This window comes from Asterias amurensis, chromosome 7 (genome assembly GCF_032118995.1).
Source record: "Asterias amurensis chromosome 7, ASM3211899v1".
In the NCBI taxonomy this organism is placed as follows: domain Eukaryota; kingdom Metazoa; phylum Echinodermata; class Asteroidea; order Forcipulatida; family Asteriidae; genus Asterias; species Asterias amurensis.
In genome coordinates this window covers 2,967,666-2,982,879 of record NC_092654.1, presented here as the reverse complement: position 1 = coordinate 2,982,879, position 15,214 = coordinate 2,967,666, and the positions used below count along the sequence as shown (strand labels likewise).

The 15,214-nt window shown below is 40.0% G+C and overlaps 1 protein-coding gene across 1 annotated transcript in view; it reads right to left on the bottom strand.

Moving 5' to 3' along the window:
- LOC139939672 (uncharacterized) overlaps window positions 1-14,265 on the bottom strand; it is a 47,905-nt gene extending 33,640 nt beyond the window's left edge. The window contains exon 1 of the mRNA XM_071935732.1: window positions 13,959-14,265. The gene's annotated coding sequence lies outside the window, so the exon portion shown is untranslated. The remainder of the gene's footprint in view (window positions 1-13,958) is intronic.
- Between the last annotated feature and the right edge of the window lie 949 nt (window positions 14,266-15,214).

Sequence of the window (15,214 nt, the reverse complement as noted above, 5' to 3'; positions counted from 1 at the left end):
TAAACAGTTCCTAACTGGTACATCAGCCACTTTAGCACTTAACATGCCCAAGTAAATCCTATGCGATGAACAACAAAAAACATCCATGGCATATTTTGGCCTATATAACTTTCCATCAAAATAACAAATAAGTAACTTACGGATGTGTTAAGAAGAGGTTTTGAGTTGATAAACTTTACAATAACACCAGGACATTGTTGTTGTTACTGTTGTTGTTGGTGGTGTTGTTGTTGTTGACGATGTGGATCTAAAACAAGAGAGCTAATTTTCATAAGATGTGCAGCGATGTTTTGTCACGGTGTTTTCTGCAAGGCCAATAATAAAACACTTGACATACCACATGGATCAAAAACTACGAGAGTGAGCTTAGACCTCGTCGATCAGTCTGTGAGTTTCCGATCAGGATTTACTGGAGGTTTTAAAATCGGTGGATTGTTGGGAAGTTTAGCCATCGTATGGTAAAACACAAGTGTAGTCTATGCCTGATTCATACTACACAGAGGCAACGATGGTGAGTGCCTGCATGCCCCCTATAGTCATTGCGTTGATGCCCTTGAAATCCTCCATTAGCAATGTATAACTTCCTCATAGGGTGCCCTTTACCAGTGAGAAAATGCCTTGGTGCCCTTTCAAAAACGAAGCATGCAGGCTTTACAGTTGGCTATCTCCAAATTGCCTGTAAAGGTGCCCCCCCCCCCCCCTCCCCTGTGACAGGGCCATGCAATAGGGTTTATACAATTAATTTCGAATACTTGAAAAGTAAGGATTTGCATTGCTCTAGTGTTCTCATATAGTTATTTTTGTATTGCCGCTGTTAGTTTTAGGCCCATACGAAAAAATGAGGTGATTCAGCGTTTAATTTTTTAGATTAAGAGCAAAACTATGCGTTATTTATGGGATACCATTTCGACGTAGCCCGATCACACATAGGTGACACCGTGTATAGATGACCGATTGAGGCATGTGCAAACATTATGACGTGGTATATTACCAACAAACTGTGTAACTCAAAACCCTCAAGGAAGTTGCAATACTACGACTGGTTTAAACTGATTCACGTTGCAATTTGTAGACAGAGAAAATAACAGCGTATATTCACTGTTGATTTATACACATCTTACCAACGTGACGTTAATTATCGCTTTCTAAATAAGGAATATTAAAGCTTCTCGAATCATCAATGAAACTGCGTAATAAAAACCTTGTTTGTAATGCTACCTGTTTGTGTTTTCTTTATACCCAACCGTTGGGGAGGAGGTTGTGTGATGTAACCGTATTGATTCGGCAATGGATTGGTGAGCTCATATTTTTATTTTTAGGAAATGTGTGAGGTTTGTAAACAAGAGTATTGCATGTCACCACTGACCCCCGGCATAAAATGTTAACGGTTTGCGCGCTTTGGGCAAGTTACGTGATTGAGATGTGGAGTTAGTCTCTTTTCGAGTCGTTATGGATAGGAAACAGGAGTGCTATCCATTCCTGGGTTCAAATGAAGGCTGGCGTCATTTGTAATGACCGATTTGTGTAGCCGGTGAAAGATCGGCCGGAGTTCGAAGCTTCAAATCTACAGATGGGGTGTTTTTCCCGCGTTAAAACTAGCGCCACAAATAAGGCACCTCCACTTCATTATGTATTAATGAGGAGTAGATGCCACGTAACGTTAAACGTTAAAAATAAAAAAAAATAAAAAATTAAAATACGGTTATTATTAACACGAGGTTAAGTTATAAGCAAACCAGTTCTAGGCAATATCCAAAACAAAACATAACACACACTTACACATAATTTTCTTGAAGTTAACGGATAATTTGACCAGACGGCTAAACTTGCAGGCGGATGACTTGACCAAACGGATAACTTGACCAGTCGGAAACCTTGACCAGACGGATAACTTGACCATACAGATAGCTTGACCAGACGGATAACTTGACTAGACGGATAACTTTGACACCCCAGTGTTTGCCTTGGTACAACATTAATGACAACCACCCTTTCCTTTGCTAGTTCAAAGGAATGACTCAGCTTGACTGTGTTTGATAACAACCACCTCAAGTTGTTTCCGAAACTAAAATCACTGAACTATATATTATGATGTATCCAGAGGTTATCCATTAACTTTATTTGATATATCCCTAAGTTAGTAGTTTTTACCATCATGGTTTCTTAACAAATCCATCACAATTGATTAAAATATCTGTAGCTAATATTAAAGGTAGGGTCAACGATTGGTAATACCTCACAATATCAATTAAAAGACTTTTTTAGTGAGAAGCACCTCAGCTAATTGGTATAGTATTAATTTGAGAAAGGGTACCCTTCGAAGTAATATGGTTTGGATAAATTTCTCCCCAAAACATTTTGAATTCGATGAGATACTATTCATGTTTGAATCATTTCTCGTATTTCTGTGGGTTGGTGTTTGTTTGCGAATGCACAGTGCTGCCGGTTGGTACACGCTGTCACCTTGCTATAAAACGTGGATGGATTCAATATTCTTTGGACATACCTTCGCAGTTTTGTTTCTGTCTCAGCAAGTATTCACTTTATTCAGCTGAAACTTTCACCAGGGCTTTAATTGATCTTTATTTAAAATGTTGCCCATAAATCAGCATTACGTTGACAAGAACCAATCATTGACACTACATTAACTAGAATGCCGATTTTCAGTCCATTGGATAAAAAATAAAAATAAAAAATAAAAAAAGCAAGCCCGGTAAAAAAAAAAAGATTTCCTCTGTGGAGACTTGTTAAAGTGGGTTAATTAAGACCAAGTGTCAACCTCTTCAAGATCGTTTACATATTCCATGTGAAGTACGCCAACAAAAGTATCGGTCATTCTGAATCATACTTTGGGTGATTGCCAGTCACATTTCAACACATTCCCCATAATTTTGCCACAACTTGAGCTGTGTTACACTACCATGCAGTCTGTCCGTCTGTCAGTTGATTTTTAAATAGAGACGTGGTGTCAAACCACGGGCCTGGTCTTGTGGGGTTTGTGGCAGATTTGTTGGGCGGTGTTTGTGAACGACGTCCAGGTAGACTTATAGAGAGAATCACGTACTGTATGGGTGGTCATTAATTATAGAACGGTTTCCACTTTCATATTTTGTGTTAAATCGTGAGCTATAAGTTACGTTTGTTTGGTTGAACTGGATCTATGGGATCCCATTCGGAAAGAATGTGTTTGTTTCTGTGATTTATTCAAGTTTTATTTCATCGGCTATTTAGTTACTTACCAACCGTCAACTTTGGATAAATTCATTGTCAACACCATGTGTGTGCGATTGGGGCTTTAGATAGCAGTCGGCAAAGACCCATACTACCACCCCCCCCCCACTCAATATTCTTGAATCAGAACAAGAATTTTGTTCGTGTCCATGAACATTTTGTTCGTGTCCATTTTATGACGAAAGTATGAAAAACACGCTGATGTAGCAGTTATCCCAATGTTAGTTATTATATCAACTAAGAATCGCTTGGTCAATATATGATGAACAGAAGTCATTAAGTTTGTCGAATACAAGATCTAAAAAGAACAGACTGGCAAAGAGTTGCTCAATATGTATCGGTTGTTCATTTGGTGTCATTGTATACCCAAGACTGTGGCCGTGCATACATGCCATTTAGGAAAGTTCTCATCCGCAGATATTACCTTTGCGCTAGTGGATATTTCAATTAAGAACATTAAGTGATTAATCAATTAATGTTAAACACTCTGCACTCTGTAAATTAAAGTAGCATTTATTCAACAAACAAACGTTACTGGCTAGTTTCTCGTTAGCGCCTGCATAATATTTTGGCCAACATGTTTTTTTCCTCTCATTATTCTTTTTTTTACTTTTTTTTTGCGAAATTCTCACCTTTTTTTTCGGGCATCTAATTATTTTCCATAATACAAAAACGTCTATGCGTGGACTCAACAAACCACAATGGAAACTGACTTGACAACATGCAATGAAAGCTGGAAATTTTGCTTTGACTGTTAAAAATAATTGACTGTTTGTGGAAATAAATGCAAATAAATAAATAAGAGCCTATAATATAATCTCGTGGTATTATGCAAGGAATTTATCGTTACTCTTTTCACTTCTCTCGGTTTCAATGGTAAGTTCATGCAGACGACGACAGCGCGTTGTTCTGGTTTTAATAAATGCAACTTCCCTTTTAAAATGATTATCGTCGAAGAAGTGGAACGGTGGGTTGCAGGAGAGTGTTTTTTTTTTTTTAGTTCCCGGTTCGCAGACGGTCGCGTAGGCTTTCGGTTCACAACTTTTTGATACCTCTAAAAGTAGGTCAAATCCTTTATCACTGTCAATCGTCAAGGCCCGCTTTGAAAAATATTGAAACTTATGCTAGAAGAGCCGCCTAAAAATAAACGTGCAACAACCCCGTAGGGAACGCGCATGGAGGTATAAAGCTGGTGACCTAACGCGTCTAAAGACAGGCAGCACATAAGAGAGGTCTGGGAACCATACGTGACACTTTAGCCAGTGTTTTTCGTTTTTGGCGTATTATTTAGTTTACTGGGTGACAGGGGTCCCAGTCGCCAATTCAACTGAAGTTGTTTTGATCGTTTGCTTTTTGTTTGTTTATGTCTCGCTGTGTTTGGAAATATTTTTTGTTAGGGTTTTTTCTTTTTGCAAAGTGTTTTTGAAGAAACTGAAATAATTGCATCGTCGGGGTTTCCTCGGATTTCCGAATTGATAAGCCTACCAACAGTTTGTGTGAACTGATAGACGACTATCGAATTGAACCAATCATATTGAGGGCCAAAATGATCAGTTAAGCCTACTACTATTTTCAACATTGAGACACGACTTAGGTTGTCGTCTCTTATTCCTTGGGCAGGAGCGATTGTGTTCTGATCAGCAGAGTGTGGGTTTGAGTCCCGGTCTTCACACTTGTATCCTTAAAGGCAGTGGACACTATTGGTAATTACTCAAAATAATTGTTGGCATAAAACCTTACTTGGTAATGAGTTATGGGGAGAGGTTGATGGTATAAAACATTGTGAGAAACGGTTCCCTCTAAAGTGCCATAGTTTTTTGAGAAAACTAATTTTCCACGAATTTGATTTCGAGACCTCAGATTTAGAACTTGAGGTCTCGAAATCAACCATCTAAACGCACACAGCTTCGTGTGACAAAGGTGTTTTTTCTTTCATTATTATCTCGCAACTTCGATGACCGATTGAGTTCAAATTTTCACAGGTTTGTTATTTTATAAATATGTTGAGATACACCAACTGTGAAGGATAGTCTTTGACAATTACCAATAGTGTCCACTGCCTTTAACCAAGAAAGCATAATTACTTTGTCCTTCGGATGGGACGTTAGGTCGTATGTCCCGTTTACTAGGGTTTGTATAGTGCACGTAAAAACACATGATAATAATGATAATAACATGACATAACGTCTTTCGTTGTAGGGGTCAACCTGGTGTTCTTGGTTCACATTGCAAGCACCCTTGTCTAAGGGTTTCTTCGGGTCTGTGAGCTACAGTGGATGAGTTTACTTACTCAGTGGGTTGAAAGACAATTACACTGTCATAACGTGTGCCCACACTATAAATCTAATTACACAAAAAGTCACCCGTGGAAATTGCACACGTCTTCATTAGTCGTGTTTCACCCCAGACTTCACACGAATCAACTCAGTCCACAAAGTCAATCCATGTTAAGTACACAGTCTGTAATGTATCCATTGGTATTGTTTCCAGACTTTACACGAATCAACTCAGCCCACAAAGTCAACCCATGTGAAATTCACGGTCTGTTGTGTCTTCATTAGTCTTGAACCTAGACTTCACACGAAGCAAACCAGTAAACCACAATGTACAAGGTATTTCACACAGTGTCCTTTCCCCCACTTACTTAACACCGAGACCCCGTTCACACTGTGCCGACGTAAATGAGATCGGACGTATTTATTAATTCATGTTCCCCCGATATGTCAGTGTGCGTTACTCCGGACGGCTAAATGGGAACGGGCTTGCCGGGGCAGACAGCACAGCTATAGCCGGCTGGCTGGGCAGCTTTATAGGAAGTCAGGCATCTATAGGCAGCTGTATTTTCTTCCTCAAGGCTGTTCCTCGTCGTCCTTTCCACACAAGAACAAATTAGCAAGGGTCCCTTGCTAAATTTTTGCATGGTTGCGATTTTTTTTATATGCACCTCGTGTGAACGGAGAATTTTTGTTCACTGTATAAGTGGAACTTAAGCAGTAATTACACTTTTCACAAGTATGGCCCTTTTCACACCAGAGCAAATTAGCGAGAGTACCTTGCTAAACGTTAGCATGGTTGTAACGTTTTTAAAAGTGCACCTCGTGTGAACGGACAACAATTTGTGTAGTGTGCAAGGTCCCTTGTAAAAGTGGAGACGCAGCACCGGAGCACACCAAGGCACCCCCCCCCCATCCCCCGCCCTCCCTCCAAAGGACTTGGTTAATATTTACTGTATTTTACAAGAAGAGGAAGGGGCAACAACTCTCAGCAGTGATTCCCACATAGCCTTGGGGGTTGGGCTATGTCCACACCCACAAAAATTACAGCTGTATCCCGTCCTAAGCCCCACCCAAACATCTGCTTCCCCTCGCAAGACTGCCCCACTAGGCGTATCATCCGAAAAAAGACATTTAGCAGATTTTGAAAGAAAGGGTTGGTCTAATTAAGCCCACTCCAAAATCGAACAAACAAAATGTTTGCGGAACCCTGTAATGCACTATAACAGTCAGATATGAAAACTTTCGTTTTTTTACGGTGGTGGGTTTTTTTTTTTTTTGCAAAAATAATGCAGCTAAATTCACCACCCTCTAAAAAGAACCTCAAAGTTTCCTCAAGGTTTATTGGTTGAAAGTGGCAGGAGTTCTTAAACTAACAAGCGGCATTTATTAAACAAAGCATCAACCTTTAGCACACTGCAAGCAAAATATTGCAACTTAAAATTACCGAAAGCAAACCCTAAAATGAACCTCACAAGGTTTATTGGTTTGAAAGAGGTATAGTTCTCAAACTAACAAGCGGCATTTATTAAACAAAGCACTATCCTCTAACTCTAACACGAGCCAACCTCCCCCCCCCCCCCCCCCCCATCGCACCAATCAAGTGTTGCATTACAATCGCAGTCTAGTTACTCTACTGATTGTTTGTTGACATTTACATTTTTCACGTCAGATTAAATTTGAGAACTTTTTCTCCCCAAACAACAAAAAAGTGCTAATGATTTGGTATATTATAATCTGATCCATAAAACTGTCCAAGGCACTCTTAATTACGGGGACAGCTATCGACCATTACTTGGGACACTATCTTTGACCGGTTGTACACCGGGGTCAGGGTGGGCCTAGGGGGACCCTCATTCTTGGACCCGTACCGACAGAAGAATTATTAGGGTACCTGAGAAGACTGAAGCAACCCGCCCCATAGACGCCCCCAGGCTCTAGCTAGCTATTGGCGCTAAAATCCACAACAAAACAAGAATGTAACTCGGACTTGTGTAAATTTTTGTTATTACTATACACAGTTGCAGTTTAAGACCTGCCCCCAAATTAGGACTCTCTGTGATAGGACTATGACACAAACAGTCGTCAACACCCGTCACGACGCAAACAGTCGTTAACAACCGTTAACACGCGTCGGGACTTTGGCCTGTCTGAATTTTCTACTACACGGTTGTCAATATTAATAGTTATTGATTAATCGGAAACTAAAGTGGTCTCGAATTGGACTGCGGTAGGTCGTTGGCATCTATAATTTTGAAATTTTGTATAATGTTTAACCCAGGATAATTATGTTGTCGTAACACAAGTTAAAACTTGTGAGACCCCTCAATTTCTAACCCATGTAGTCTTTTATAGGCCACTATTTAAACATTAGTGTGGATCCAATAGTAAAATTAAATAATTGCATAAAGAATTGTAAGAAATACCTGTCTGTGTAAGGAAGCCGAAAAGACCCTATGCAATAAATCATTTAAAAGCGAAAAAGGAAGAAGAAATTAACAATAACCGAACAGAAATTCTTCTCACTTTACACAATTTATTGATACAATGTATGCGATTTGATGAAAAGTCTCCATTACCGCGTGGTCAACCACAGGAATTGCAAACATTAAAATTGCTTTTCCAAGTTTGATACCACCTTGAGCACGAAAAGCATGCGCTTTAGCCAAACAATAATAAAAGCAAAGGAAACAAAGGCACGCAGCGAACGGAAGTTTTTAGTTACAAAGTTTTGTCAGCCGCTGGCTTCGGCATTATTGTTCCAAGTAAAACAAGCAACAGTAATTCAAGAACCTCGCATACAAACTATTGTTTTAGTGGCTAATTTTTCATTGATGCCAGTTGTTGTTTGTGAAAAACAAAGTGATTATGAAAAGAAGAAATTCCCAAGTGGGGGAACTTTATCGCTCGAGCTTATGGGTGGCACAGAGACAAGACGCCGGCCGGCCCGCCCGCCGCGTGGGCAATATGCCAATACTACCTCTAATGCTTATGGTATGATATTGTCTTTGAGCTGATTACACTTTTTTAAGGCTAACGCACCTCGGGCAGGCTATGTTTGTTTTCAATTGATTGTTTGCGCCCAGTTAAGGCCCCAAAACCAAACAATAATTATAGAATAATAATTTACATTCCTTCCGAAACCTTCAGCTCATTTTTGTCATCAAAAAAATTGGTGAAAACAAAGTTCTTTTGTATTGAGCAAAGTGCCCTGAAGACAATGCCAGCCTACTGATCAAAACGTCGAGAAACCACCGGTTCCTTACAGAAGCTCCACAATCCGTAGAAAGAGTGTTGTGGATACAGTGTATCAAAAACCTACAGTTGTTATTGGACAGCAGTGCCCCCCCCCCCCCCCCCGCAAAAAAAAGATGCACCCTGCCTTGTGCCCCCTAAATTTTAATATTAGTTCGGCGCTAGGCTAGACGAACAATTTCATGACTTTGCTAACTGCCGTATTCTGCACTTACGATCAGCATTCTTTGCTTACAGCGAACGCCAAATTTTTGCGCTAGCCGTGTATTAAGCGAAGAATGCCTAGTAACGTGGAGTAGGCCTACGCACAAGTAAAAATTTCCTGCTAAACCGTGACATCACTTGCCGTAAGCGCCGATTCTTTGCTTACGGTAAGCTGAGCCGTGAAAATTGCGCCAAGGCTGAACGAAGTTTCTCGGGCAACTGAAATTTGTCCTGTTTTGTTTGCGTTGATATGAGAACGAGTAAAACAACGAATGAAAATATTTTACCTCGCAAAATGTTTAGTTATTAAGTAATTAGTTATAATATTTCCAGTCAGATACAAATGGCTTGTGTTGTTCACTGGTCTGTGGTATTTTTGAATGTTTAAACATTCAGCAATGCACAAGGAGTGCCGATGATGGCGCGTTTTTGTTGTCAAGTATAAAACTGTCGCTGAGATCGAACCTGACGTGGAAACCGCCCCGGGCGAGCTCCCTCGAATTACAAAACAAAGAAAATTGTACCAATAGAAATGCGGTTACAATTGCAGCTAACGTTAACGAGTTTATGCCACAATCGGTTTATGGAGGAGTTGAGAAACGAAGCCATGCAAAGTTTACTGTCTTGTTTTGGGGAACTATTTCTGCAGTTGAAGTTCATTGACTGCTCTAGTGAACTGGAGAGACAGTTTTGCAAACATTTCGGAGATTCATTTTGGACTATTGTCTTGACTGCTAGCTGGAGGGTGTATGCATGTTCATGCCTCTCGCCAACTTCTTGGATACAAACAACACTCGTAGTTTGTTCTTATTTTAAAGATGTATTTCAAAAAAGCTACACTATACTAACGTCCTGTGAAATATTGCAGTCAGACCACATGGAGTCTATTTTTACCTCCATGGTCTGACATTCTCCGTGGTGCGAAAAAAATGTTGCAATAATAGTCACATGTTTGGACCATAGGGCTATAGAGGGCGCTCAACTAAACTGCAGCGTGCCTTTCGACTTGACGCAGCGTCAAAGCTCCATAATAATCGTTTCCTGAAGACGACCAGAGCATGCTACTTACACACTGCGAACCTCACTCAATTGTAAAAGTTTCAAAACCTACAAAACATACAGCCGAGGACGGTTATAAACTGTCAACTGGACTCGATTGTTTCATAAAATGAGAAAAAAGCATACACGATAGATTACAATGCACCCATCTCCCTCATTACAGGATAAATGTTTTGAAAAGATTAAACGGCTTAATCGAAAAGTAATCATCCAACAAACAAACCTGAAGGTATCCTAAGCACCAAGACTAGACACGTGAGCAAATCTCTATTTAATAGAGGCACTTAGCCGCACCCGTGGGTGGCCATTAATCATACAATGACGAAATAAAAGCTCTTTGCTTTTCTGAAAAACCTCCGAAAGATACCCCTAAGATGTCTCATTAACTAGATCTTACCGTAGCAGTAAACAACCTGATGCTCAATTCAGTCGACTGAGTGGCGTAAACGTTGGCCAATAATTACCTTAATGAGCACCCGTTGTCATGACTTGTTTGCCCCACTAGGGTATCCTTTTAACAAATTCAAACCTCAAAAAGAAACCGGTGAAGCCAAATAAAAAAGGGGATTAAAAGTAATCCGCTAGTCATTGAATAATAACAACAAAAATGTTGTGGCGATCAAAATAAAAAACTGTCCCTGCACGCTAACAACATGTGTGGAGTTTTCGATGAGACTGGGAGGTGGTTTGGTATCCTGAAAAAACGGGCGATTGGTTATTCGACACACGTGTGTCAGCTTTTGTCGAGTGTGGGGTCTTAGATTATGTGCTGAATTGCGCGTTGAGTCACTTGTTGAATAGCTTGTTGTGTCAACTTTGTAAAACCTATGACTAATTCCATGACAATTGTATATTTCTTTTAAAATAATTGACATTGGTCATTGCAATATCGATTATTGTTATTCTATCATTTAGCCTTCGAGAAAGACTCTGGTTGGGTCGAAACATCAGGCCATTAACATTAATGTGTGCACATTGTTACACATGTGACATCACATTGTAAAAAGAGCCACCAAGCATAAATTTCCTGCATGTACGACTTGTACCCATCCCCAAAGAACAAACATAAAGTCTTATTATTTTATGGAGATTGCGCTGTCTGATTTTCCATCAACGTTTGATTTGTAGAAAGGTGCTCATCTCAAACTTGATAAGTACTTCAATGTAAGAAACTTATGACACAAACTTTCTAAATGTTACCATATGACCACTGTAGAATATTGCCTGCCATAAAAGCACTGGAATGTACAAACCCACTCTTTTTGTAAATAAAGTTTAGTATATAGTGTCTAAACGTTTATCATTGTTGTTTCTCCCATTAAAATCAACGTAACCAAACCGAGACTGAAAGGAAAGCTAGTTTGGTTTCTTTTTGTACATTGAATCGGAAGCATCCATCACTGTTATTTGAGATCGGGAACATGACCAAGATGGAGGCAGAATGATTTTATACATTAGACCTTTATCATGGTGCGGCCATCTTAATCTATTCAATTTAAATATATGGGTCCTTGGTCGACACATAGTCTGGTTCTGTTTTATACTGAATGAATAATGGCACTAGCTACTGTTATTTGATACAGGGAACATGACCAATATGGTAGCACGATAGGTATCTGCAATAGCCCCCGATGAGTATCCAATAATCATGCGTCAGTGTTATGTTATTGTGTGTTGCGATGACCACATCTTTATCTTTATCGGTAAATTATTGGGCAATATTTCGGAATAATAATAGACCTTTTGAGTGTTTCCCAATAATATGTCAAGTGCCATTCATATCTGTTTAAGAGGGTTCACTATCTCGCCGTCCCCTAGGCGGTCACGCACACCACGTGGCAAGCATTGTCTTTTAAACGCACAGCAACTGAACACAATACGCTACATCAACGAACTTCGTACACAACTACCGTACTTTGTTTCCAAACTTTTCAAAATAGATTTGCATACGTTGAGAATTGTACTTGAGTCAGACAGCATGGCGCATTGGTATGGCTTGTTTCTTTGTTACCGTCTGTTTTCGTGTCTTCCGTATTTGGTAGGAATCAGATCGGACTGGCCCCGGCTCAAACCGATTTTTGTAAATTATTAATTTAATTTTGAGATTATAATTACAACATAATATTTGTTGTTAGTTTTGTCATTAAGAACGTCTGGTTTGAAAAGTTTACTCCAGGTCAATTTACACTGTTATACAAAGAATTAGTGTACTTGGGATTTCTTTAGTTCTCAGAAATCTTAAATGGACACCCTTCGGCTCATCTCTTGCCTGAGGGGTTACGCCCCCATACCACCAGAATCTTCTCAAAAGTTGCTGACCACCAGACACAGTGTTTCATTTCTTAAAGGCACTGGACTTGTTTGTTAGTTGTCAAAGACCAGTTTTCCCAATATTGGTATATCCCAACATACGCGCGCATAAATTAACAAACCTGTGAATTGGTCATCGAATTCGCAAGAGAATAATGAAGAAAAAAACACTTGTTGCGTGAATACTTGTGCGCTTCAGTACATATATTTTAGTGAGAGAACCTCTTTCTTAAAAACAACGTAACTTCAGAGGGAGTGGTTTCTCATAATGTTTTATAATATATACAACAGCTCTCCACTGCTCGTTACCAAGTAAGTTTTTATGCTAACAATTATTATGCGTATAACCAACAGAGTCCATTGCCTTTAAAGGGGTGACCCTGGTCCCCAAAAATAACATTGTAAAAAGTACAACATGTTTCGCCCCTTGTGTCTATTTTTATGGGAAAACCTTGAAGAAGGTCGAAGAACGAATTCCATTTTGAAAGGAACTTTTCTGCTTCCCGTCTACTAGAATAGTTCACGGGTCTTGCCCTCAAATACTAAAGCTGAAAAGGACCGAACTAATCTCCTTACGTGCGTCTGTAACGCCGAGGTCACCCTTGTCCGGACCGAGGCGAAAAGGGTCCCGTCTCTCAAAGGTACATCACACCCCCCCCCCATCCTTCTCCGACTAGAAACCAATCAAACAACATCAAAGAACTTGGGCATGCCGCGACTCTCTTTAGACCAAACACACTGTGCCAACACATGTTGGCTCAGTGCAACTTTAAATTGAGCGAGGAGGGACCAGACTATTTTTGACTCCAGCCTCAGTTTGGGTGTGTTGCATTGATTTACATGAATTGGCAAACCCCTATCTATTCAAGATCGTTTGCGTCCTCCACTTTGTTTTGTGTCTTCTGAAATTGGTAATGCACTCTGCATGTTTATGCATGCCCATTCCAAATTATAGAACAAGTTGAATTTATAACAACTTCAGAAATCATTATAGTTCCGAAATAAGCTTTCCCAAAAAGCCAATAATCCGTTTACCCACCGTATCAAAAAATAATTATTTATAAAAACCACATCGATAAACAATGTCCTCGGCTTTTCAAAGTTGCAAACTTAGTTTTCCTTTGGGAGCTGCAAGAGTAAAATAATTGATTTATATATTTATTTTAAATCTTCGGAAAATAAAACATCTTGACCAGGACGCCAGTGAAGCACACAAGTTTAAAAACTGCCATAAAAAGAAGTGTCTTCCACAAGCCCAATGTCATAAATACAAACCAAAATAATCAATACTAACCTAAAACAACTTCTATGTTGGTCTAATTTATACTCTTATAAGAATACAATAGAGTTATCAGTACAGTACAGCCGCTACGAACTTGAACCATTTTGATAAATACACCACCTTGTGATAGTTAATAAGTACAGGTAATACACTTATCATCAATCTTACACAACCTACCAAAGCCGCGGCAATTTGCAGTTCCTGATTACACAATTTACCATTTCCTCAATTGTTCAAACTTACACGAGAGCTAATGAGTGTTTATTACAAATGAGGGAAATTGATCAATGCAGCGCTTTAATGAGCGGAGCTCTCCTATTACCCGTTTGGTATGAGTCACTTACCTCTCTCGCTTAATCCTTCCAAAGTCTTCCCTCAGTATTTTGACTTCTCAGCAGGATATCTACGAGGTAAATGCTGTCCCAGGGATGGTTGTTTGTCTTAGATGGTTCATAAAATCCTGTTCGGTGTCCCGGCTTGTGGCAACAATAAACCAGGGGATGGATTTGATCCCGAAGTGATGAATGAGAAATTGTGGGATGTTTGATGGGGATACATCAATCTGGGAGAGGTCCAAGATGAGTCGAGATCGAAGCACGCGAGATGTTTCCCAAGAAATCAGTCCGAGCTTTGCACCACCACGAGCTAGGTGTGTTCGCCGGGCTGGCACACACTTCACACCCGTGTTCAGCATATCGGCTTTAACCCGTAATTCAGAAAAAGCCAAACACACAATCCACTAATCCCTAGTATTGTCATCCTGGCATGATTGACTAATAGTTTTATTCAGTCTGTTAACATCCAGGGAAAATGTGATTGTGTCATCGGCTTTTTAACTTTTGAACCCTTTTGGAGTACCGCGCCCGGTGTGGTGTCGCTGACTTCTACCGAGGACTGTGAGTGTTGTGTCCCGGTAGGATTAAGACTTTTGTACCCATTGAGATTCGTCTGATAGTTGAGGGGCTTCCGTACACAGCTCCGGGGTAAACAAGGCTGGGGTTCCCTAATAAACGAAACGCTAATTAACATCCGAGGACGATGTAGGGATTCCCACCCCATGCTGGGCAAGTTGTCAGGATGCTTCATCAAGCGATACTACAGACTGTGCAAGTCTCGCGTGATTTGAAGCTTTATAATCGTGAAAACTAACAAGGTTCCCCAAAGGCTCCTTAAATTTCAATTACCCGCGAGATTTGAGCAGTCTATTTTTTGCCAGTGTACCATTGTTTCCCCCATTCTCACAATAATGTAGACCATCACCCAATTTCTAGAAGTATGTAAGCATAAAACTTGCCAAGCACAGAAAAATCTTGCCCAGCAGCTGGTAGCCAAAATACATGAAAGTTTACACTGTTACACCTGGTGCCCCACTTATTTCTTGCTAAGCATAGCAATTTGATAAGCAGTATATTTTGCATAGCAGCATTATGGAATTGGGCTCTGGTCTTTCAAGACCATCCGAGAGCTTACGGAGAAAAGAAATGCCGTTCGTGATTGAAAATGCATAGTGGGCTTGACGTAGGGGGTTTCCCGAAGTGACTTAATTTAGTTCAGGTCCGTTCTTGTTTTTGGTTTTTTTCACTCCACCATCTACCTAAGA